The sequence below is a fragment of the Triticum aestivum genome, chromosome 6D (assembly GCF_018294505.1).
Source record: "Triticum aestivum cultivar Chinese Spring chromosome 6D, IWGSC CS RefSeq v2.1, whole genome shotgun sequence".
NCBI classification, from domain to species: Eukaryota; Viridiplantae; Streptophyta; class Magnoliopsida; order Poales; family Poaceae; genus Triticum; species Triticum aestivum.
Window position 1 is genome coordinate 458332450 of NC_057811.1, and position 22754 is coordinate 458355203.

Below are 22754 nucleotides of genomic sequence, written 5' to 3' on the forward strand. Positions count from 1 at the left end.
TGGACGTAGGCTTTTACCTTCACCGTAAGGGGCCGAACCAGTATAAACCCTCGCGTTCCTTGTCCCACTTTAACCCCTTCAAGCTTCCTAGTTGCGATGGCTCCACGACTAAGTCATAACTCGAGGACATCTGCCGTGACAATTCCACGACAGGGTCAGATCTTGATTTTATACCACAAAAGGGTCAAAACACGAAATTTGACCTCGGGTGTGCTGGGCTGCGACTGGAATGCAAAAGGGAAACAGTAAATCTTAATCCTGCGTGCCCAAGAAAAGATTTGCAGACGAGGATCAGCTCTCGGACAGTGTAGATCACAGACGCACCATCAAGCCAGCTCTGTCTGATTAAATCTGAACCACTCAAAACGAGAGCACGGGCGCAATGTAGCCGGTCTCTTCATCAGATAATAATAGCTGCTGCTGCTAGGCAGCACCTTGTCCTCTTCTGCTTCCCCAGGTCACACACCCCTAGTCAGTCAGGTGATGGCTTAGCTTTTAGCTGCTCGCTAATACTGTAACTTTAAACACGTACAGCACCAGGCCACACAGACACGACCCCACGCCGGTGTGCGCCTCGCTTCAGAGCACCTAGAACCCCGTACCGGTACGACACGACCACCGTTGCCTCTCCGTCTCTCGGTCGGAAACTCGGAACGGAGCTCGATCACGCCCTGTCCGTTTTCTTTTCCGCTTTGTTTACGCGGGGCCCAACGTAGCTCGGAAGCATAGCCGCAGCGGAAAGCGGAGTCCCGATGCGGTGCAGCGAGCTCATGCAACGACGCCATTGCCATGCATCTCCGGCTAGCTCTGCTCTGCTCCTCACCCGCCATGCATGCACGCGGCGCAAGTTGCTCTGCCGGCATTCCCGGTCCCGGACAGCAAAACACCAACGGCGAACGACACGACGCAGGCCCATGCATGCACCTCTTGGCGATACCTTTACGCACGTACGTACACGTCGACACATACGCCCACCAACGCACCTCACGAGCGACGGAGTACCGTACGCTGCTCGCCTCGGATACGCTCTTCCAAGTTTGTTTTGTCTCGGCCGGTTCGTGCCAGCAACAAAAAATAATCGGCCCGAGCGGCGCGGCCGGGCTCATCCCTGTCGCGGTCGCGCGCCCATCTCGATCGGCGCGGCACGATCCACATGCATGCCACTCGCTTTTCAAACAAGACGGCGTCGTCCGTCCGGCCGGTCCATGGCCACGGCCGCGCATCCGGTCCCACGGATCAGGTGGGGGCGCCACGCTTTGAGCAGTAAATGCAACTAGCCATGGCCGTAGCCCGTAGCCATAGCTGACGCCCTGCGCCTGTCACACACTCCCACACCCTCTCGCAGAAAGCGGATGACACAAGTTGAACGCCCCGAGAAGGCGACATGGGGAAGAAGACAATGGAATCGGGAAGCTCAACGAGCAAGCAAGCGACGCAGCAGGTCCACCGGCCGGTGCGCGCGCGCGCGTGCGCAGCCGCGGCGGAAACGGCTCGGCGCGCGCGGCGGAAAGCAGGGCCGGCGCCACCTCCGTTTCCAGCCGCAGCCCCGTCTTCTTCCTCCTGGAGCGTTGCCGTCTGGCCGGACGCCACGCCACACACACACACAGCTCCGAACTCATCATGGCAACAGCAACGGACCAAACTTAATGCGTGCTCACTCATTCGTCGCACTCGATCGCTCCATCGCCCACCCACTGTGCGGGTTGAATCCAGAACAGCGGCAGCACGGCACATGCGCACAGCCGGTCGACCGACCGATCGATATGGCCTGTGGATGAGAACGGACGGACGGACGGCAAGAAACAAAGGGGACGGGACAAGGCTCGGACGGAGATTTGCCATGCTCTCGAAGCGCACAGTGAGAGTACTTACTGCTAGCTGCCCGCTCCATTCTGTTCCTCTTTTGCGTTTGCCAAAGCTTTTTTTCCATTCCGAATCGGGGAAACCAACAAGAACAACAGATCAAAAGGGAAGAAATTACACGGGGAAGAGTATGCAATCATCAATGGACTGAACGGGGAAAGGAGCGCAAAAACAGCAAAACAAGGGAAAGAAAAAGTGATTGAGCCTATTGTGCCAATATCTTGCTACTACTCCGGAGCAGGCAGCGCGCCTCTGGTAAGACAGGGGAGGAAATCAGCAGCAGCTCCTCCCCCACCACAGCACCCTCGTCATGATCCCATCTTCCTCGCCGTCTTCTCCTTCATCTTCGTCTTCCTCGTCTTCTTCCTGCTCCTGCAATGCCATGGCGCCTCCTCCTCTTCAACTTCACCGGCACGCTGACCGACTGTAGTGGGTGGGGAACCAAATGGTGGTGGAAGAACAGGATGCCCACAAGCTCAAGCTCTATATAGGGGGAGAGGTATCACACAGTCGCTCACTCCCACACTCACTCACACTCTATCCCTTGCTCACTCAGTGAAGCTTGGTGCCTTTCTTCCCTGCAGCTCGCTTTCTCCTCTCCGCCACCTTCTCTTCCTCCTTCCTCGTCCCTTTATGCTTTCCCCCACCTTTGACGTGAGAGGAGATCCTCCGCCTCCTCCTCCTCCTCCCACCCCGCCCTCCCCCTCACCTCAGGGCCGGTGGGCCCGCCCCAAGGCTCCTTTCCGTTAGCCTCGCTTCTTCGCCCTCACCTTCTTCTGCTCTTCCTCTTTTCACCCTCTCCTCCATGCGATGCGCCGTGCCCGCGGCTGCCTGCTACCTCCTGCTCAGCAAGAAAAGGCAAGTGCGTGTGAGCGTGAGAGGCTCCAACGGGAAGAAAGGAAAAGCAGGGGAAGCTAGCTAGGCCAGCCGTAGCCGTAGCCTGCTTTGGGGCGGCCAGAGCAACTTCTCAGAGGCGGAAATGCTAAAGAAATCGAAGGTGCTGGATACAAGGATGACATGTACAAGACCTCGCTTTAGCCCAAAAGATCATACGCACATGCACGCAGCAGGGTGCAGACGAGACACCACCAAAGCATGGACGAGAGCTGGCTGTGAGCTTCGCCGGCCTGGTATCCTCCTCCCTTGGTGCTCCTCGTCTTCCTCCGCCGCTGGCTGGTGGACACTCTCAAAGGTCTCAAGACGGCGCAGCTCCTTCCTTTCTCTCTATATAACTAGTGGCCTTTCTCTCTGTAGCTAGGCTTGCGATTTCTTGTTTTGAAACGTCCAATCCACACGGCCGGAACGAACGAACGAACGAACTGGTTCGGCTTCCCTTTCCTTTCCCTCCCAACCCTCCACTGTGACACTGAGCGGCTTAGACGAAATTAAATAGGGCGCCTAGATCTGCGGCAGCGGCGGTACAGCATGGGGAGGGGAGGCCGAAATGACGGGGCTGCCCCCGGGCCGGGCCGGTCTCGGCGGGAAGGCGACCGCGGCTGGCTCGCCTGCATCGGAAGACGTACTCCCCCGGATTTTACGTATCCACCGTGGGGTGGGGTGATATGGTGCGGTGGTGGGGCTCGACGTGCCGGCGCTACTAGCCACGGCCTGCGCGTCCCGCTCCGGGAGGCACGTAGAGTACGTTCGCGCGCGTGGGCCCCGCCGTCAGCCACCCCACACCCACGCCACGCACCCCGACGGACGGACGCAGACTAGCTGCCCCTGCATGCTGCATGCTGCAGCTAGTGGCAGCAGCAGGCAGCGGCTAGCTAGCCGCCTGGCCAGCCAGTTCACAGCAGTGCAGTGCCCTCCTGCACTGCTGCAGCGCCGCTACTGGGTGCTCCATCGGTGTAGCGTGGCTAGTTACCTAGCAAGCGATTAGGTTAAAAAATGGACATGTTACCTCTGCCTAAACGGTGGTTGCTGTACCAAACTACCCCGGCCCAGTGCACGTACGCTTGCGCTGCATCTGCTAATTTTGGCACGTATTGACCGTGACTGATGGTTGTTTCTCTTCCCTGCGTGTTTCCCGATGGATCAGTTCAGAAATGCCATGGAGTGTCTTGTCATCTACTCCATCTGCCCATCCAGTGGCCAAGACGGTCGTGATGTAGTATGTGAAAAGGGGTAGGGGCTATTCCGGTTATAGTAATCGGGACGTAGGCGTGGCAGCAGCAAGTAGTTATTGCAGCAGGGCAGGGAAAGGCCGGGGCAGGGCAAGGGGGTTGCTGCTGCCGTGCCGATGGTGGCCGGTGCTGCGCGCGGCCATGTGCCCTCCTGCCCCAGGCTACCGCATCCCAACACCACCACCATCGCCACCATCAGGCGAGACCACCACACCTCCCCTCCGCCACCGGCCACCGGGACCAGCCAGCGACCTCCCCACACCGGAGCGAGCAACGAGAACGAGCCACAGTGACAGCCACCCGCCCTCATCATACCGTCTCCGTTTCGCTAGCTCCCAGTGAGCTGCTAGACGCCAACCAAAACTCAACAGTGCCGACGCTTGGACCAGCCCGGGACACCCAGGCCCCAAAGCTCAGACCGTGGACGCATCTACTGCTGGTATTAACCTCAAACCGATCAGCTCTAAATGACAAGTTAAGCTTAGCCATAGCCCTGCATTCAAACGCAACGGACGAGCATGAAGTCACATGCCTGCAAGATGTATTCAGCCTGGCCGGCCGCCTGCACGCGCGCGCGCAGGCAAGTTGCGGCCGTACGTGCGTCGCCGGCGGCGTCTGGGCAACCCCACCCACCCGGCCCGGCCGGGAGGAAGGGGCCAGCGCGGCTTTGGATATGCTTGGATAAACCAGGAAGGGAGGAGCGGGACGTTGCTCCACTGCCGTGCTTTCCGCATTAATTACGGCCGTGCGTGACGTGGGGTGGGGGCGGCCCGCCCGGTCTGGTCGTTTCGCTAGCTACGGACGGACGGACGACCCAGGGGGCCGGACAGTGCTGCTTGGGCCCAACAGCTTGTTTTATTTCTTTCTAAATTTTTACTTTCCATTTTAAACGTGCTGGACCCACCCTGTAATCAACATATAATCTCTCCGGTACATTACGTTCGCTGTGGCCTGTACCCTGTAGGAGGACCCGACTGCCTCCGGTACATTACGTGCATGTAATGTGACTTCAGGCTTGCATTTTAATCTGTATTGTTTAGGGAGCAACTAGTTAACGTCGGAGCGCTCATAACGAGCGGTTCGGGAGTGCTCCGCGCGTGATAAGTGTCGCGCGCGGAGCGCTCCCGCAAGGAAAAACCAGTTGCGCGGTTGGTTCCCGGTTTTCCCTTTCCGGTTTGTGGTTTTCCCTTTCCCGGTTTTCGCCTTCGGCTTGTTCAATTTTCATAAACATCTTGAAGAGGGGGCATAGGTCGAAGTGTGCGTTGGTCGTGCGGCGTGCTGGTTCGTGCGGCGCGTTGTACGTCGTGGTGTGGCACGGCGCCTCCGGCGCGAGGGAACCTCCGGCTTGCCTTCGGCTCGTTCAATTTTCATAAACATCTTGAAGGGGGCATAGGTCGAAGTGTGTGTTGGTCGTGCGGCGTGCTGGTTCGTGCGGCGCGTTGTACGTCGTGGTGTGGCACGGCGCCTCCGGCGCGATGGAACCTCCGGCTCGCCTTCGACTCGTTTAATTTTCATAAACATCTTGAAGGGAGGCATAGGTCGAAGTGTGTGTTGGTCGTGCGGCGTGCTGGTTCGTGCGGCGCGTGGTACGTCGTGGTGTGGCACGGCGCCTCCGGCGCGAGGGAACATCCGGCTCGCCTTCGGCTCGTTCATTTTTCATAAACATCTTGAAGGGGGGGCATATGTTGAAGTGTGTGTTGGTCGTGCGGTGTGCTGGTTCGTGCGGCGCGTTCTACGTCGTGGTCTGGCACGGCGCCTCCGGCGCGAGGGAACCTCCGGCTCGCCTTCGGCTCGTTCAATTTTCATAAACATCTTGAAGAGGGCATAGGTCGAAGTGTGTGTTGGTCGTGCGGCGTGCTGGTTCGTGTGGCACGTTGTACGTCGTGGTGTGGCATGATGCCTCCGGCGCGAGGGAACCTCCGGCTCGCCTTCGGCTCATTTAATTTTCATAAACATCTTGAAGGGGGGCATAGGTCGAAGTGTGTGTTGGTCGTGCCGCGTGCTGGTTCATGCGGCGCGTTGTACGTCGTGGTGTGAGACGGCGCCTCCGGCGCGATGGAACCTCCGGCTCGTTCAATTTTCATAAACATCTTGAAGGGGGCATAGGTCGAAGTGTGTGTTGGTCGTGCGGCGTGCTGGTTCGTGCGGCGCGTTGTACGTCGTGGTGTGGCACGGCGCCTCCGGCGCGATGGAACCTCCGGCTCGCCTTCGACTCGTTTAATTTTCATAAACATCTTGAAGGGAGGCATAGGTCAAAGTGTGTGTTGGTCGTGCGGCGTGCTGGTTCGTGCGGCGCGTGGTACGTCGTGGTGTGGCACGGCGCCTCCGGCGCGAGGGAACATCCGGCTCGCCTTCGGCTCGTTCATTTTTCATAAACATCTTGAAGGGGGGGGGCATATGTCGAAGTGTGTGTTGGTCGTGCGGTGTGCTGGTTCGTGCGGCGCGTTCTACGTCGTGGTCTGGCACGGCGCCTCCGGCGCGAGGGAACCTCCGGCTCGCCTTCGGCTCGTTCAATTTTCATAAACATCTTCAAGAGGGCATAGGTCGAAGTGTGTGTTGGTCGTGCGGCGTGCTGGTTCGTGTGGCGCGTTGTACGTCGTGGTGTGGCACGGTGCCTCCGGCGCGAGGGAACCTCCGGCTCGCCTTCGGCTCATTTAATTTTCATAAACATCTTGAAGGGGGGCATAGGTCGAAGTGTGTGTTGATCGTGCCGCGTGCTGGTTCGTGCGGCGCGTTGTACGTCGTGGGGTGAGACGGCGCCTCCGGCGCGATGGAACCTCCGGCTCGTTCAATTTTCATAAACATCTTGAAGGGGGGGCATAGGTCGAAGTGTGTGTTGGTCGTGCGGTGTGCTGGTTCGTGCGGCGCGTTGTACGTCGTGGTGTGGCACGGCGCCTCCGTCGCGAGGGAACCTCCGGCTCGCTTTCGGCTCGTTCAATTTTCATAAACATCTTAAGGGGGGCATAGGTCGAAGTGTGTGTTGGTCGTGCGGCGTGCTGGTTCGGGCGGCGCGTTGTACGTCGTGGTGTGGCACGGCGCCTCCGGCGCGAGGGAACCTCCGGCTCGACTTCGGCTCGTTCAATTTTCATAAACATTTTGAAGGGGGGGCATAGGTCGAAGTGTGTGTTGGTCGTTCGGCGTGCTGGTTCGTGTGGCGCGTTGTACGTCGTGGTGTGGCACGGCGCCTCCGTCGCGAGGGAACCTCCGGCTCGCCTTCGGCTCGTTCAATTTTCATAAACATCTTAAGGGGGGCATAGGTCGAAGTGTGTGTTGGTCGTGCGGCGTGCTGGTTCGTGCGGCGCGTTGTACGTCGTGGTGTGGCATGGCGCCTCCGGCGCGAGGGAACCTCCGGCTCGACTTCGGCTCGTTCAATTTTCATAAACATTTTGAAGGGGGGGCATAGGTCGAAGTGTGTGTTGGTCGTGCGGTGTGCTGGTTCGTGTGGCGCGTTGTACGTCGTGGTGTGGCACGGCACCTCCGGCGCGAGGGAATCTCCGGCTCGTTCAATTTTCATAAACATCTTGAGGGGGGCGTAGGTCGAAGTGTGTGTTGGTCGTGCGGCGTGCCGGTTCGTGCGGCGCGTGGTACGTCGTGCTGTGGCACGGCGCCTCCGGCGCGAGGGAACCTCCGGCTCGCCTTCGGCTCGTTTAATTTTCATAAACATCTTGAAGGGGGGGCATAGGTCGAAGTGTGTGTTGGTCGTGCGGCGTGCTGGTTCGTGCGGCGCGTTGTACGTCGTGGTGTGAGACGGCGCCTCCGGCGCGAGGGAACCTCCGGCTCGCCTTCGGCTCGTTCAATTTTCATAAACATCTTGAAGGGGGGGCATAGGTCGAAGTGTGTGTTAGTCGTGCGGCGTGCTGGTTCGTGCGGCGCGTTGTACGTCGTGGTGTGAGACGGCGCCTCCGGCGCGAGGGAGCCTTCGGCTCGTTCAATTTTCATAAACATCTTGAAGGGGGGCATAGGTCGAAGTGTGTGTTGGTCGTGCGGCGTGCTGGTTCGTGCGGCGCGTTGTACGTCGTGGTGTGGCACGGCGCCTTCGGCGCGAGGGAACATCCGGCTCGCCTTCGGCTCGTTCAATTTTCATAAACATCTTGAAGGGGGGGGGCATAGGTCAAAGTGTGTGTTGGTCGTGCGGCGTGCTGGTTCGTGCGGTGCGTCGTACGTCGTGGTGTGGCACGGCGCCTCCGGCGCGAGGGAACCTCCGGCTCGCCTTCGGCTCGTTCAATTTTCATAAACATCATGAAGGGGGGGGGCATAGGTCGAAGTGTGTGTTGGTCGTGCGGCCCGTTGTACGTCGTGGTGTGAGACGGCGCCTCCGGCGCAAGGGAAACCTGCTTGTTTAATTTTTATGTAGCAGGTTGTGCAAAAGGCAAGCTGCTTTGTTTCGAAAGGCACGGGTTTAAAGCATGTGCAGTCACGTCTGCTTATGAGCTAGGTTTGTGCGTGCATTCACATGTGTGTATACTACGAAGGCATTGGTATGTTGCCTCCGGAGACACGGGTTTGAAGCATGTGAAGTCACGTGAAGTCATTGGTATGTTGCCTCCAGAGGCACGGGTTTGAAGCATATGAAGTCACGTGTGCGTAGGAGCTAGCCACGGTTGAGGCGTTCTTGGTATTTGTGTGTGGATATTGCCCGGATGCATGGTGACCCAGGCTTTGGTGGCACAAGGCCATGTCACCTCTGGAGGCACGGGAGGGTGGTCTCCAGAGTCACGCATAAGGGTATCTGTGTGTGTGGATATTGCCCGGAGGCATGGTGACCCAGGGTTTGGTGGCACAAGGCCATGTCGCCTCTCGAGGCACGGGAGGGTGGTTTCCAGAGTCACGGGTAAGGGTTCGTTTTGGGAGTCACTGCTGTCGTACAAATAAGAAGAGGCATTGTTGTTTATAGTTTACTGGCACTCTCTGATGATGTAAGAGGCACTGTTGTCGAAATAGTTATCTTTTCAACATGAACACGCAATTTCTAACTACATTACATAGAAATGTGAGTTATTGATAAACTTTAATGTCACGTCTAGATAGAATTAGCCTCGCGGGCTAAACCAAAAGTTTTAGTCTTCATTTTTGGTCAAGATCTTGCTAATCTCGTCACCCATTTCACTAGCTTTGACTTGATTCATCTCGCTACTTAAGAGAATGTACATTGCCTCTGCCCTCCAGTCTTCGACCTCATCCTGTAAAATTTTGCCGAGAAGGGAAGTATATTATTAGAGTTTGTGCACATAAGTTGTTTATAAGTAAATCTATATAAACTTACTGTCAAATCTTCCAGGTCTTCGACAAACTTTTCACCATTATAGAGGAATGCAAGCTTTAAAACAGTAAATGTTGATTCTCCCTTTTCTACCACTCGAACATCTTACACGGTATGAATCTGCCATCTTGTACCCTTGGCATTCATTGTTTGTCCTAGTATGGTGTTGAAGACTTCTTTAAACCTAGGTACCTGGGAATATTGCATTTTGTAATTAATTGTTTTAATATTGCAACTTGTAAAACTGAAAAAATTGTTATGTATAAATGCTTACGATTGCCGACTTATGAACATGATATTCCTGAAACTGTCTTTCTCTTTCTTTTTTAGCATCTTCATTTTCCTGAAGAACTCGAGATGCTTCTTTTATATCCAATTTATCCACGTCTATCTTTTCTTTCTCAAATTCCTTTGGAGTCGTTTCTCGAGGATCAATAATGTGTACTTTGTGTTTGTATTTGTCCAGCACATATAGTACATAGCGGTCATGCCTCTCTATTGGAACGAATATCTGCGTACAAAATACTTGTTGCTTAGATGACAGTTTAATATAAACTAATTTAATAGAACGCATATTTTGAGATTTTGTCATGGAGGAAAGGGTTGTTACCATGTTTGCTGTTGAGAGCTTTTTCCGTTGATTTTCCTTGAGATACATGGGAACCAGCTGATTCTTTCTTTTTTGCAATTCATTTTTAAATTTTCTAATAGTAGTTTTGTGTTCCTTTAAATCCAATATATGCTGCAAACAATAATTACGATGAAAAAAATGTTAGAAAAAAGAGCTGTGTAACAATATAAAAAGAGTAGGTGTTGCAATATAGACAAGATCTTGCTTTCTAAAAGTTTACCTCTGCAAAGTTTGGGCCTAATATTACTCCGTCACTCTGTTTTGAATCTTGTCTGCTTTCCCAGATTTCTGCTATGTCATCGAGGACCCTCTTTTCCATATGATGTGGTATGTTCGTCTGTGCTGGTCTTGGACCAAATACTGCCTTCAGTTGGGCTCCAGTAAGTTGCGTGCTTTCACTGTCCCTGCGGATGCGCCTAAATATAGTTTTGCTACGACAGGGAGATTAAATAATTTTGGAGGTCACGGTTAGTGAGAAACAAATTTTTGGCCTTTGTCCAACTATTTTTGAGGTGTAATAGAAAACAACTCACTTTTTGTATTCTTGCTGCCAGCTGTCGCTCATGACTAGATGGAAGAGGTCGGACGCCTCCGTTGTGTGTTGGAAGCAATGAGAATGTTTTGGGTATGGACTGGTGCTTCGTCTTTTTTCCCTTTTAGTTTCATCTGTTTCTGTCAGCGGAAGTAGATATGAAGTATGTAACCTCTTGTGATACGAAAGACATTGGTGAACCGTGGGATGGGTAGGTTATTACAACAAAAAGATAAGTAGAAATGATTTTCTTACCTTTGTTGGTGGAAAAGAACTTTGAAGTTTCTGGTTTGAATTCTTTGATTCTTCCAGGTAGTTTCTCGCACTTTACTTGGTTTGTTTCACCAAATATGGCTGTAAAAAGGAACTCTGGTTTCCACTCGGCATCTACGTTGCTTTGCTGCATGGAGACCCTTGGATATTCTTTTATTTTTCTTTCATGAGATAATTGAAGTATTCAAGTAGTGCTGCTTGTAAAAATTAAAATTGTTGCTCTCGTGCTATTCACTTACATCGAAATCCTCATCATCTTTTATGAGATCAATGCCATTCCAGTATTTTGCAAATTGAACCATGAAGTGTCTGCATTGGGTACCCTGCTGTTTTGGCACGCAAACTCTGTTTGGTGTTTCTGCTATCCTCGACCAGTTCGGTTCGCCGTTGGCTCGTAGCTCCGCTTCGCCGTAATGCTTCTTCATGAGTGCGTGCATCCTTTTAATCTGTGATTACGGTTTGGTGTTATTGTTGGGTTTTGGCATTAAACAAGGGAATGCAGGAATTGGAAAACCAATTAGAAAACAAGGTTGAATTGACGTACCAGTTCTGGGTGATCCTTATGGTGTGTTTTCCATGTATTCTTTCCGTCTCCGTCTCTGTAATTTAGTGAGTCAAGTATGTCGATGGAGCTCGTGTACTTGTTGAGCACGTACAGTGTGTAGTGTTTAGCTGTGTTCTGAGGTATCATAATCTGCGGTGTTTGGAGACAGAGTGAGTTAAAGTTCATTCTTGTCAGGAGAATTAAATGACATGTAAATGTGCAATCTGTAGGAAAAATGAATTATGTTTGTATATTTCTATTAACTTACCAGCTTTTTCTTTAAAAGTTCCTTCCCTGTTACAAGGGGTGCAAACTGTTTCAATGCTTCGTCCTCATTGAATTCTGCTAGTCCTCCTTTTTCTCCAATTTTAACACCGAGCACGATCTGCGGCCAATTTTTTTTCTACTTTTTAGTATAATCTTTGTAATCACTGAAATGATGCAAGTGTTTTTTGTCAAATTGGACTTCATACGTTTGCAAATTCTGCGGGAAGTATGGCTTTATCGGTTGTGTTGTATTGTTGCTGCACTGTCCATTCTTCGAACAATGCGTTTGCGATGGATCCCTCCATCTGTCCATGATCTCCTTTCCGTAGCTGTTCCACCATTTGTTCTCCTGTAATCCAATCGGGTCGCTTCGAGCTAATATGTACGTTTAGACTGCAAGCAGAAAAAGTTTATACATTAGTTAGGTTGGTTTTAAAAGGGGCAACATTTCTTTGTTTTTTTGTTGTGACAAGAGAAAGTACTTACTCTCCGCATTCGTCCTGTCCTTCTTTGCTGAATAGGTATTCATGAAGTGCTCTGGCTTTGTTCATAAATTTGAAATCTCCTGGGACAAAAGTAGGAATTTTTTCATGCAGCTTTCTTGAAGGCTTTACCGGTCTCTTCTTGACCGAGATTTTCTTGTCTGAGCTGTTCTCAGATGATTGAGGCATTGAATGTTCTCCTGATTCTTGCTGCAAGATTGTCAGATACGGCGTGGGATCTTTGTTAAATTCATAGCTTTCATGGTCATTCAGCCATGTTTTGATTACATCGAATCCAACGCCCATCTTTACATGCTTGTTGTATTCCTCTAGTTGGAGCGGGTTAAGGCTTGAAAGAAATTCATCAACTTCGTCGTGCTTTTCCATTGTTTTGGGTTTTAGGAACTCTAGAGAGATGGTGCTGGAGGTGCCTTGCTGATTGCTTGTCGAGCCCGTTTCTTCTTGAAGAAGAACATGTTGTTTCTTCTGCTCGGAAACCTGTTCTTGTGTATTTGGTACGTCGTTGCTTGTGCCATCCTCTTTTAAATTAGTGCATGTTTGTTCAAGTTGCTCTGTGCTCGGGGTATTGCTGTTGATATTTTGCTCGTCCGTTTGCTCTTCAGCATGGTGTGGTATCTTGTCGTCTGGTGGTGGTTGATCTGGTTCTACTGGTGGATCCTTTTCTTCGTGGTCTGTGCAAGATTCTTGGGCGATGGCGTGTCTGCTGACATCCATAACCTCTTTGTGTTTACTGGATATATCAATAACTTCATGCTCTTTTGTGGTTGTCGCATGCATAATATGTTCTTTTGGCTCGGGATTTGGCGGAAACTCTTCTAGTACGCAACATTCTGTCTGTTGCATTTCTTTGTCTCCCATATCGACTTCATACTTCAGCATATCTGTTAGAATCAAAAAATAATAATTAAAAAAAGAATATTACTTCTTCTAGTGTGACAAAATTGTAAGGATTAGTTTCTGAAAAGACTAACCTGTTGTACACTTGATTAATGACAGTTTGGTATTCCCTCTGTGTTGACTGATTAGTTGATTTAGAATTTTTTTCCTCAACTCTGGTACTTGTTCTGGCTCTAAGGTTGCTGCTGTTCCATCATTGGAGTAGTGCTTCAGGTTCATGTACATATAGAATGCACAGTCCATTCTGCATGTAGAGGAATGGTACTAGTAAGATTGTTGCATTCAACAAACGGAAAGAAGAGAAGTGTTGGAGCAATGGTAGTGGTAATTGTTGCATTGAAAAGACGAAAGAACATGATTATTTCAGTAATTGTAGTAGTGAATCTTGCATTGAAAAAAAGAAAGAAGTGAAATGTTGGAAGTGCTTACGTGTCTTCTCCTTGAAGTGGCACCTGCAGTTTGACCCTTTTGAAATGGTCGATACTTTTTTGTGAAAGCTGTAGCTCTATGCTTACGTGCTTCCATATTTTCATTAATTTGCTGGTTACATTGTTAAAGAATTCTATTGTGCCTGGATATGCAGTTGAAGAGTCAAGGAGTTCAAAGCGCTGTTTTTGCATGTTAACTGTAATGGTGAAGTAATGACTTGTATTTTCGTCTTGCTCAAACCCGCGCAACGAACATGGTAGAAGGAACTGCAAAACAAAAAATAAAAATAAAATATTTGGAAATCTTCTTATATTTAGAAACATGAAATAAAATGAGAACTTTTGCATAATATACACGCAAGCTGATCTGCTCACCATGTTATAATCTTGCAGATTTTCTTCTTCTTGCATGTTGAAAAATGATCTAAGCCTGGCAGGTAGTAATTTTTTTCTAATGTGTTCTTGATCATTATTTCTGTAGCACATTGGATCTTTGTCGTCGGCTTCCTTTATTGAGTGCTGCTTGTTTTGTCACAGATACACAAAGGAAATTTGTAAGTTCAGTTATAGGGGAAGTTTATCTATTTATAAAGTCATATATATTGTTTTAAACTTGATTCTTTTGCCGTGATCTTTACTTACAGTGTTGCTTAACGACATAATCTTTCTCTTTGTGCCATTTAGTTGTTTTCTCAAGATTGTTAGCATGGGCTCGATTGCTTCGGTGTGTACTGATTTACCGACCTTGAAGCTTTCGGCGACATGGCCTAGATTGACATCAAACTTGTTCGTTGTAATGAAAAGCTCATCCCTGCAAAGTATATTTAGAAATTTTTTTAGTTTACACATGATATAGTCAAAATGATCGTGTGTAATAATGTGTTTTGTGTTAGTTGCATGAACTTACATTTCTCTCTGTGTCCATGGCTTGCATACGGCGTTGTACAGGTCTTCGATGGCTTTGTTGACGGAATCACTATCTTTGTCCCCTTTCTCCATTGTGCCTGCGATTATTTTGAATTTAATGTAAATAATTCCAAGTCACAAGATCACAAGATAGCAATTAAGTTTCTATTGTCTCGCCTGCTTCGAAGCTAGAAGATATGTCCTGTCCAGTGTTGTTCCTTTCTTGTTCTCCTTCTGCTTCTTGCGGCACGTTATGTTCTTGTTTTTGCATTGTACCCTTTTGTTCAGTTTTTGCTGCATCCTCATTTGAGTCGTTTGTGTCTTTCTTAGCATCATGTTTTTCCTTGTCAACCGTCGTGTCTTGCTGGTGGTCTTTTCTGTCTTGTTTTTCAGTCTCGCCTGGTTGGCACTAACCTCTCTGCCAGGGGAATTGGCATCATACGACGGTGTAGGGTTTTCTTCGATGGTTTCTGCTTCTTTCTCTGGAACAATGTGTGTGTCTGCTTCATTGCTTGTATCTCCGTGGTCGACTTCTTCGTGTTTCTGCGTTATCATTGAAAAAGCATTGAAATAATTTAACTTGCTACTTTATTTTAATTATAGCAGCTGTTATGGGAAAATAGCGAAGCGTTTGGTGCATTGTTTGTGAAGGAAATATGCCCTAGAGGCAATAATAATAAAGTTATTATTTATTTCCTTATATCATGATAAATGTTTATTATTCATGCTAGAATTGTATTAACCGGAAACATAATACTTGTGTGAATACATAAACAAACAGAGTGTCACTAGTATGCCTCTACTTGACTAGCTCGTTGATCAAAGATGGTTATGTTTCCTAGCCATAGACATGAGTTGTCATTTGATTAACGGGATCACATCATTAGGAGAATGATGTGATTGACTTGACCCATTCCGTTAGCTTAGCACTCGATCGTTTAGTATGTTGCTACTGCTTTCTTGATGACTTATACATGTTCCTATGACTATGAGATTCTGCAACTCCCGTTTACCGGAGGAACACTTTGTGTGCTACCAAACGTCACAACGTAACTGGGTGATTATAAAGGTGCTCTACAGGTGTCTCCGAAGGTACTTGTTGGGTTGGCGTATTTCAAGATTAGGATTTGTCACTCCGATTGTCGGAGAGGTATCTCTGGGCCCTCTCGGTAATGCACATCACTATAAGCCTTGCAAGCATTGTAACTAATGAGTTAGTTGCAGGATGATATATTACGGAACGAGTAAAGAGACTTGCCGGTAACGAGATTGAACTAGGTATTGAGATACCGACGATCGAATCTCGGGCAAGTAACATACCGATGACAAAGGGAACAACGTATGTTGTTATGCGGTCTGACCGATAAAGATCTTCGTAGAATATGTGGGAGCCAATATGAGCATCCAGGTTCCGCTATTGGTTATTGACCGGAGACGTGTCTCGGTCATGTCTACATAGTTCTCGAACCCGTAGGGTCCGCACGCTTAAAGTTCGATGACGGCTATATTATGAGTTTATGTGTTTTGATGTAGTGAAGGTAGTTCGGAGTCCCGGATGAGATCGGGGACATGACGAGGAGTCTCGAAATGGCCGAGACGTAAAGATCGATATATTGGACGACTATATTCGGACTTCGGAAAGGTTCCGAGTGATTTGGGTATTTATCGGAGTACCGGAGAGTTACGGGAATTCGCCGGGGAGAAGTATTGGGCCTTATTGGGCCATACGGGAATAGAGGAGAGAGGCCAAAAGGAAGGAGGCGCGCACCCCCCTCTGGTCCGAATTGGACAAGGGGTGCAGCCCCCTTTTCCTTCTCCCTCTCCCCCACTTTCCTTCTCTCCTACTCCAACAAGGAAAGGAGGAGTCCTACTCCCGGTGGGAGTAGGACTCCCCCTTGGCGCGCCCTCCTCCTTGGCCGGCAGCCTCCCGCTTGCTCCTTTATATACGGGGGCAGGGGGTACCCCATAGACACAATAATTGATCTATTGATCTCTTAGCCGTGTGCGGTGCCCCCCTCCACCATAATCCACCTCGATAATATCATAGCGGTGCTTAGGCGAAGCCCTGCGTCGGTAGAACATCATCATCGTCACCACACCGTCGTGCTGACGGAACTCTCCCTCAAAGCTCGGCTGGATCGGAGTTCGAGGGACGTCATCAAGCTGAACGTGTGTTGAACTCGGAGGTGCCGTACGTTCGGTACTTGGATCGGTCGGATCGTGAAGACGTACGACTACATCAACCGCGTTGTGTTAACGCTTCCGCTTTCGGTCTACGAGGGTACATGGACAACACTCTCCCCTCTCGTTGATATGCATCATCATGAGCTTGCGTGTGCGTAGGAATTTTTTTGAAATTACCACGTTCCCCAACAGTGGTATCAGAGCCTGGTTTTATGCGTAGATGGCATATGCACGAGTAGAACACAAGTGAGTTGTGGGCGATATAAGTCATACTGCTTACCAGCATGTCATACTTTGGTTCGGCGGTATTGTTGGATGAAGCGGCCCGGACCGACATTACGCGTACGCTTACGCGAGACTGGTTCTACCGACGTGCTTTGCACATAGGTGGCTGGCGGGTGTCAGTTTCTCCAACTTTAGTTGAACCGAGTGTGGCTACGCCCGGTCCTTGCGAAGGTTAAAACAACACCAACTTGACAAACTATCATTGTGGTTTTGATGCGTAGGTAAGAACGGTTCTTGCTAAGCCCGTAGCAGCCACGTAAAAATTGCAACAACAAAGTAGAGGACGTCTAACTTGTTTTTGCAGGGCATGTTGTGATGTGATATGGTTAAGACATGATGCTATATTTTATTGTATGAGATGATCATGTTTTGTAACCGAGTTATCGGCAACTGGCAGAAGCCATATGGTTGTCGCTTTATTGTATGCAATGCAATCGCCATGTAATTGTTTTACTTTATCACTAAGCAGTAGCGATAGTCGTAAAAGCAATAGTTGGCGAGACGACAACGATGCTACGATGGAGATCAAGGTGTCGCGCCGGTGACGATGGTGATCATGACGGTGCTTCGGAGATGGAGATCACAAGCACAAGATGATGATGGCCATATCATATCACTTATATTGATTGCATGTGATGTTTATCTTTTATGCATCTTATCTTGCTTTGATTGACGGTAGCATTATAAGATGATATCTCACTAAAATTTCAAGATAAAAGTGTTCTCCCTGAGTATGCACCGTTGCGAAAGTTCTTCGTGCTGAGACACCACGTGATGATCGGGTATGATAGGCTCTACGTTCAAATACAACGGGTGCAAAACAGTTGGACACGCAGAATACTTAGGTTAAGCTTGACGAGCCTAGCATATAACAGATATGGCCTCGGAACACGGAGACCGAAAGGTCGAGCATGAATCATATAGTAGATATGATCAACATAGTGATGTTCACCGTTGAAACTACTCCATCTCACGTGATGATCGGACATGGTTTAGTTGATATGGATCACGTGATCACTTAGAGGATTAGAGGGATGTCTATCTAAGTGGGAGTTCCTAAGTAATATGATTAATTGAACTTAAATTTATCATGAACTTAGTCCTGATAGTATTTTGCAAATTATGTTGTAGATCAATAGCTCGCGTTGTTGCTTCCCTATGTTTATTTTGATATGTTCCAAGAGAAAAATTATGTTGAAAGATGTTAGTAGCAATGATGCGGATTGGATCCGTGATCTGAGGATTATCCTCATTGCTGCACAGAAGAATTATGTCCTTGATGCACCGCTAGGTGCAGACCTATTGCAGGAGCAGATGCAGACGTTATGAACGTTTGGCTAACTCAATATGATGACTACTTGATAGTTTAGTGCACCATGCTTAACGGCTTAGAATCGGGACTTCAAAGACGTTTTGAACGTCATGGACCATATGAGATGTTCCAGGAGTTGAAATTAATATTTCAAGCAAATACCCGAGTTGAGATATATGAAGTCTCCAACAAGTTCTATAGCTAAAAGATGGAGCAGAATAGCTCAAGCAGTGAGCATGTGCTCAGATCGTTTGGGTACTACAATCGCTTGAATCAAGTGGGAGTTAATCTTCCAGATAAAATAGTGATTGACAGAATTCTCTAGTCACCATCACCAAGTTAGTACAACTTCGTGATGAACTATAGTATGCAAGGGATGACGAAAGTAATTCCTGAGCTCTTCGTGATGCTGAAATCGACGAAGGTAGAAATCAAGAAAGAGCATCAAGTGTTGATGGTTAACAAGACCACTAGTTTCAAGAAAAGGGCAAAGGGATAGAAGGGGAACTACAAGAAGAACGGCAAGCAAGTTGCTGCTCAAGTGAAGAAGCCCATGTCTGGACCTAAGCCTGAGACTAAGTGCTTCTACTACAAAGGGACTGGTCACTGGAAGCAGAACTGCCCCAAGTATTTGGTGGATAAGAAGGATGGCAAAGTGAACAAAGGTATATTTGATATACAGATTATTGATGTGTATTTTACTAGTGTTCGTAGCAACCCCTCGGTATTTGATACTGGTTCAGTTCCTAAAGAGTAGTAACTCAAAATGGGAGTTGCATAATGAACAGAAACTAGTTAAGGATGAAGTGACGATGTGTATTGGAAGTGGTTCCAAGATTGATATGATCATCATCCCACACTCCCTATACTTTCGGGATTAGTGTTGAACCTAAATAAGTGTTATTTGGTGTTTTCGTTGAGCATGAATATGATTTGATCATGTTTATTGCAATACGGTTATTCATTTAAGTTAGAGAATAATTGTTGTTCTGTTTACATGAATAAAACCTTATATGGTTACACACCCAATGAAAATGGTTCGTTGGATCTCGATCGTAGTGATACACATATTCATAATATTGAAGCCAAAAGATGCAAAGTTAATAATGATAGTGCAACTTATATGTGGCACTGCCGTTCAGGTCATATTGGTGTAAAGCGCATGAAGAAACTCCATGCTGATGGGCTTTGGAATCACTTGATTATGAATCACTTGATGCTTGTGGACCATGCCTTATGGGCAAGATGACTAAAACTCCGTTCTCCGGAACAATGGAGCGAGCAACTCACTTATTGGAAATAATACATACTGATGTATGCGCTCCGATGAGTGTTGAGGCTCGCGGCGGGTATCGTTATTTTCTGACCTTCATAGATGATTTGAGCAGATATGGGTATATCTACTTGATGAAACATAAGTCCGAAGCATTTGAAAAGTTCAAAGAATTTCAGAGTGAAGTGGAAAATCATCGTGACAAGAAAAAAAGGTTTCTACGATCTGATCGCGGAGACAAATATTTGAGTTACGAGTTTGATCTTCAATTAAAACAATGTGGAATAGTTTCACAAATTCGTGCCACCTGGAACACCACAGCATAATGGTGTGTCCGAACGTCATAACCGTATTTTATTGGATATAGTGCAATCTATGATGTTTCTTACCGATTTACCACTATAGTTTTGGGCTTATGCATTAGAGACAGCTGCATTCACATAAGAAAGGGAACCATCTAAATCCTTTTGAGACGACACCGTATGAACTGTGGTTTGGCAAGAAACCAAAGTTGTCGTTTCTTAAAGTTTGGGGTTGCGATGCTTATAAGAAAAAGTTTCATCCTGATAAGCTCAAACCCAAATCGGAGAAATGTGTCTTCATGGGATACCCAAAGGAGACAATTGGGTACACCTTCTATCACAGATCCGAAGGCAAGATATTCGTTGCTAAGAATGGATCCTTTCTAGAGAAGGAGTTTCTCTCGAAAGAAGTGAGTGGGAGGAAAGTAGAACTTGATGAGGTAAGTGTACCTTCTCCTGAATTGGAAAGTAGTTCATCACTGAAATCAGTTCCAGTGATGCTTACACCAATTAGTGAGGAAGTTAATGATGATGATCATGAAACTTCGGATCAAGTTACTACCGAACCTCGTAGGTCAACCAGAGTGAGATCCGCACCAGAATGGTACGGTAATCCTTTTCTGGAGGTCATGTTACTTGACCATGACGAACCTACGAACTATGAGGAAGTGATGGTGAGCCCAGATTCCGCAAAATGTCTTGAGGCCATGAAATCTGAGATGGGATCCATGTATGAGAACAAAGTATGGACTTTGGTTGACTTGCCCGATGATCGGCAAGCCATAGAAAATAAATGGATCTTCAAGAGGAAGACGGACGCTGATAGTAGTGTTACTATCTACAAAGCTAGACTTGTCGGAAAAAGGTTTTTGACAAAGTTCAAGGTGTTGACTACGATGAGATTTTCTCACTCGCAGCGATGCTTAAGTCTGCCCGAATCATGTTAGCAATTGCCGCATTTTATGAAATCTGGCAAATGGATAAACAAAACTGCATTCCTTAATGGATTGATTAAAGAAGAGTTGTATATGATGCAACCAGAAGGTTTTTGTCAATCCTAAAGGTGCTAACAAAATATGCAAGCTCCAGCAATCCATCTATGGACTGGTGCAAGCATCTCGGAGTTGGAATATACGCTTTGATAAGTTGATCAAAGGATATAGTTTTATACAGACTTGTGGTGAAGCCTGTATTTACAAGAAAGTGAGTGGGAGCACTACAGCATTTCTGATAAGTATATATGAATGACATATTGTTGATCGGAAATAATGTAGCATTATTCTGCAAATCATAAAGGAGTTTAAAGAAAGACCTCGGTGAAGCTGCTTACATATTGAGCATCAAGATCTATAGAGATAGATCAAGACGCTTGATAAGTTTTTCAATGAGTACATACCTTGACAAGATTTTGAAGTAGTTCAAAATGGAACAGTCAAAGAAAGAGTTCTTGCCTGTGTTACAAGGTGTGAAATTGAGTAAGACTCAAAGCCCGACCACGGCAGAAGATAGAAAGAGAATGAAAGTCATTCCCTATGCCTTGGCCATAGGTTCTATAAAGTATGCCATGCTGTGTACCAGATCTATTGTATACCCTACACTGATTTTGGCAAGGGAATACAATAGTGATCTAGGAGTAGATCACTAGACAGCGGTCAAAATTATCCTTAGTGGAATAAGGATATGTTTCTCGATTATGGAGGTGACAAAAAGGGTTCGTCGTAAAAGGTTACGTCGATGCAAATTTTGACACTGATCCAGATGACTCTAAGTCTCAATCTGGATACATATTGAAAGTGGGAGCAATTAGCTAGAGTAGCTCCATGCAGAGCATTGTAGACATAGAAATTTGCAAAATACTTACTGATCTGAATGTGACAGACCCGTTGACTAAAATTATCTCACAAGCAAAACATGATCACACCTTAGTACTCTTTGGGTGTTAATCACATATCAATGTGAACTAGATTATTGACTCTAGTAAACCCTTTGGGTGTTGGTCACATGACGATGTGAACTATGGGTGTTAATCACATCGTGATGTGAACTATTGATGTTAAATCACATGGCGATGTGATCTAGATTATTGACTCTAGTGCACGTGGGAGACTGAAGGAAATATGCCCTAGAGGCAATAATAATAAAGTTATTATTTATTTCCTTATATCATGATAAATGTTTATTATTCATGCTAGAATTGTATTAACGGGAAACATAATACTTGTGTGAATGCATAGACAAACAGAGTGTCACTAGTATGCCTCTACTTGACTAGCTCGTTGATCAAAGATGGTTATGTTTCCTAGCCATAGACATGAGTTGTCATTTGATTAACGGGATCACATCATTAGGAGAATGATGTGATTGACTTGACCCATTCCGTTAGCTTAGCACTCGATCGTTTAGTATGTTGCTACTGCTTTCTTGATGACTTATACATGTTCCTATGACTATGAGATTCTGCAACTCCCGTTTACCGGAGGAACACTTTGTGTGCTACCAAACGTCACAACGTAACTGGGTGATTATAAAGGTGCTCTACAGGTGTCTCCGAAGGTACTTGTTGGGTTGGCGTATTTCAAGATTAGGATTTGTCACTCCGATTGTCGGAGAGGTATCTCTGGGCCCTCTCGGTAATGCACATCACTATAAGCCTTGCAAGCATTGTAACTAATGAGTTAGTTGCAGGATGATGTATTACGGAACGAGTAAAGAGACTTGCCGGTAATGAGATTGAACTAGGTATTGAGATACCGACGATCGAATCTCGGGCAAGTAACATACCGATGACAAAGGGAACAACGTATGTTGTTATGCGGTCTGACCGATAAAGATCTTCGTAGAATATGTGGGAGCCAATATGAGCATCCAGGTTCCGCTATTGGTTATTGACCGGAGACGTGTCTCGGTCATGTCTACATAGTTCTCGAACCCGTAGGGTCCGCACGCTTAAAGTTCGATGACGGTTATATTATGAGTTTATGTGTTTTGATGTAGTGAAGGTAGTTCGGAGTCCCGGATGAGATCGGGGACATGACGAGGAGTCTCGAAATGGCCGAGACGTAAAGATCGATATATTGGACGACTATATTCGGACTTCGGAAAGGTTCCGAGTGATTTGGGTATTTATCGGAGTACCGGAGAGTTACGGGAATTCGCCGGGGAGAAGTA

General features: G+C 47.6%; 1 long non-coding RNA gene across 1 annotated transcript; it reads right to left on the minus strand.

The window, feature by feature from the left end:
• Nucleotides 1–1901: 1901 nt before the first annotated feature.
• On the minus strand, nt 1902–3817 carry LOC123145870 (uncharacterized). The gene is made up of 2 exons (XR_006472501.1): nt 2892–3817; nt 1902–2704 (listed from the first exon to the last, which is right to left on the minus strand). It is a non-coding gene; the product is annotated as an uncharacterized lncRNA (long non-coding RNA).
• Nucleotides 3818–22754: the final 18937 nt, after the last annotated feature.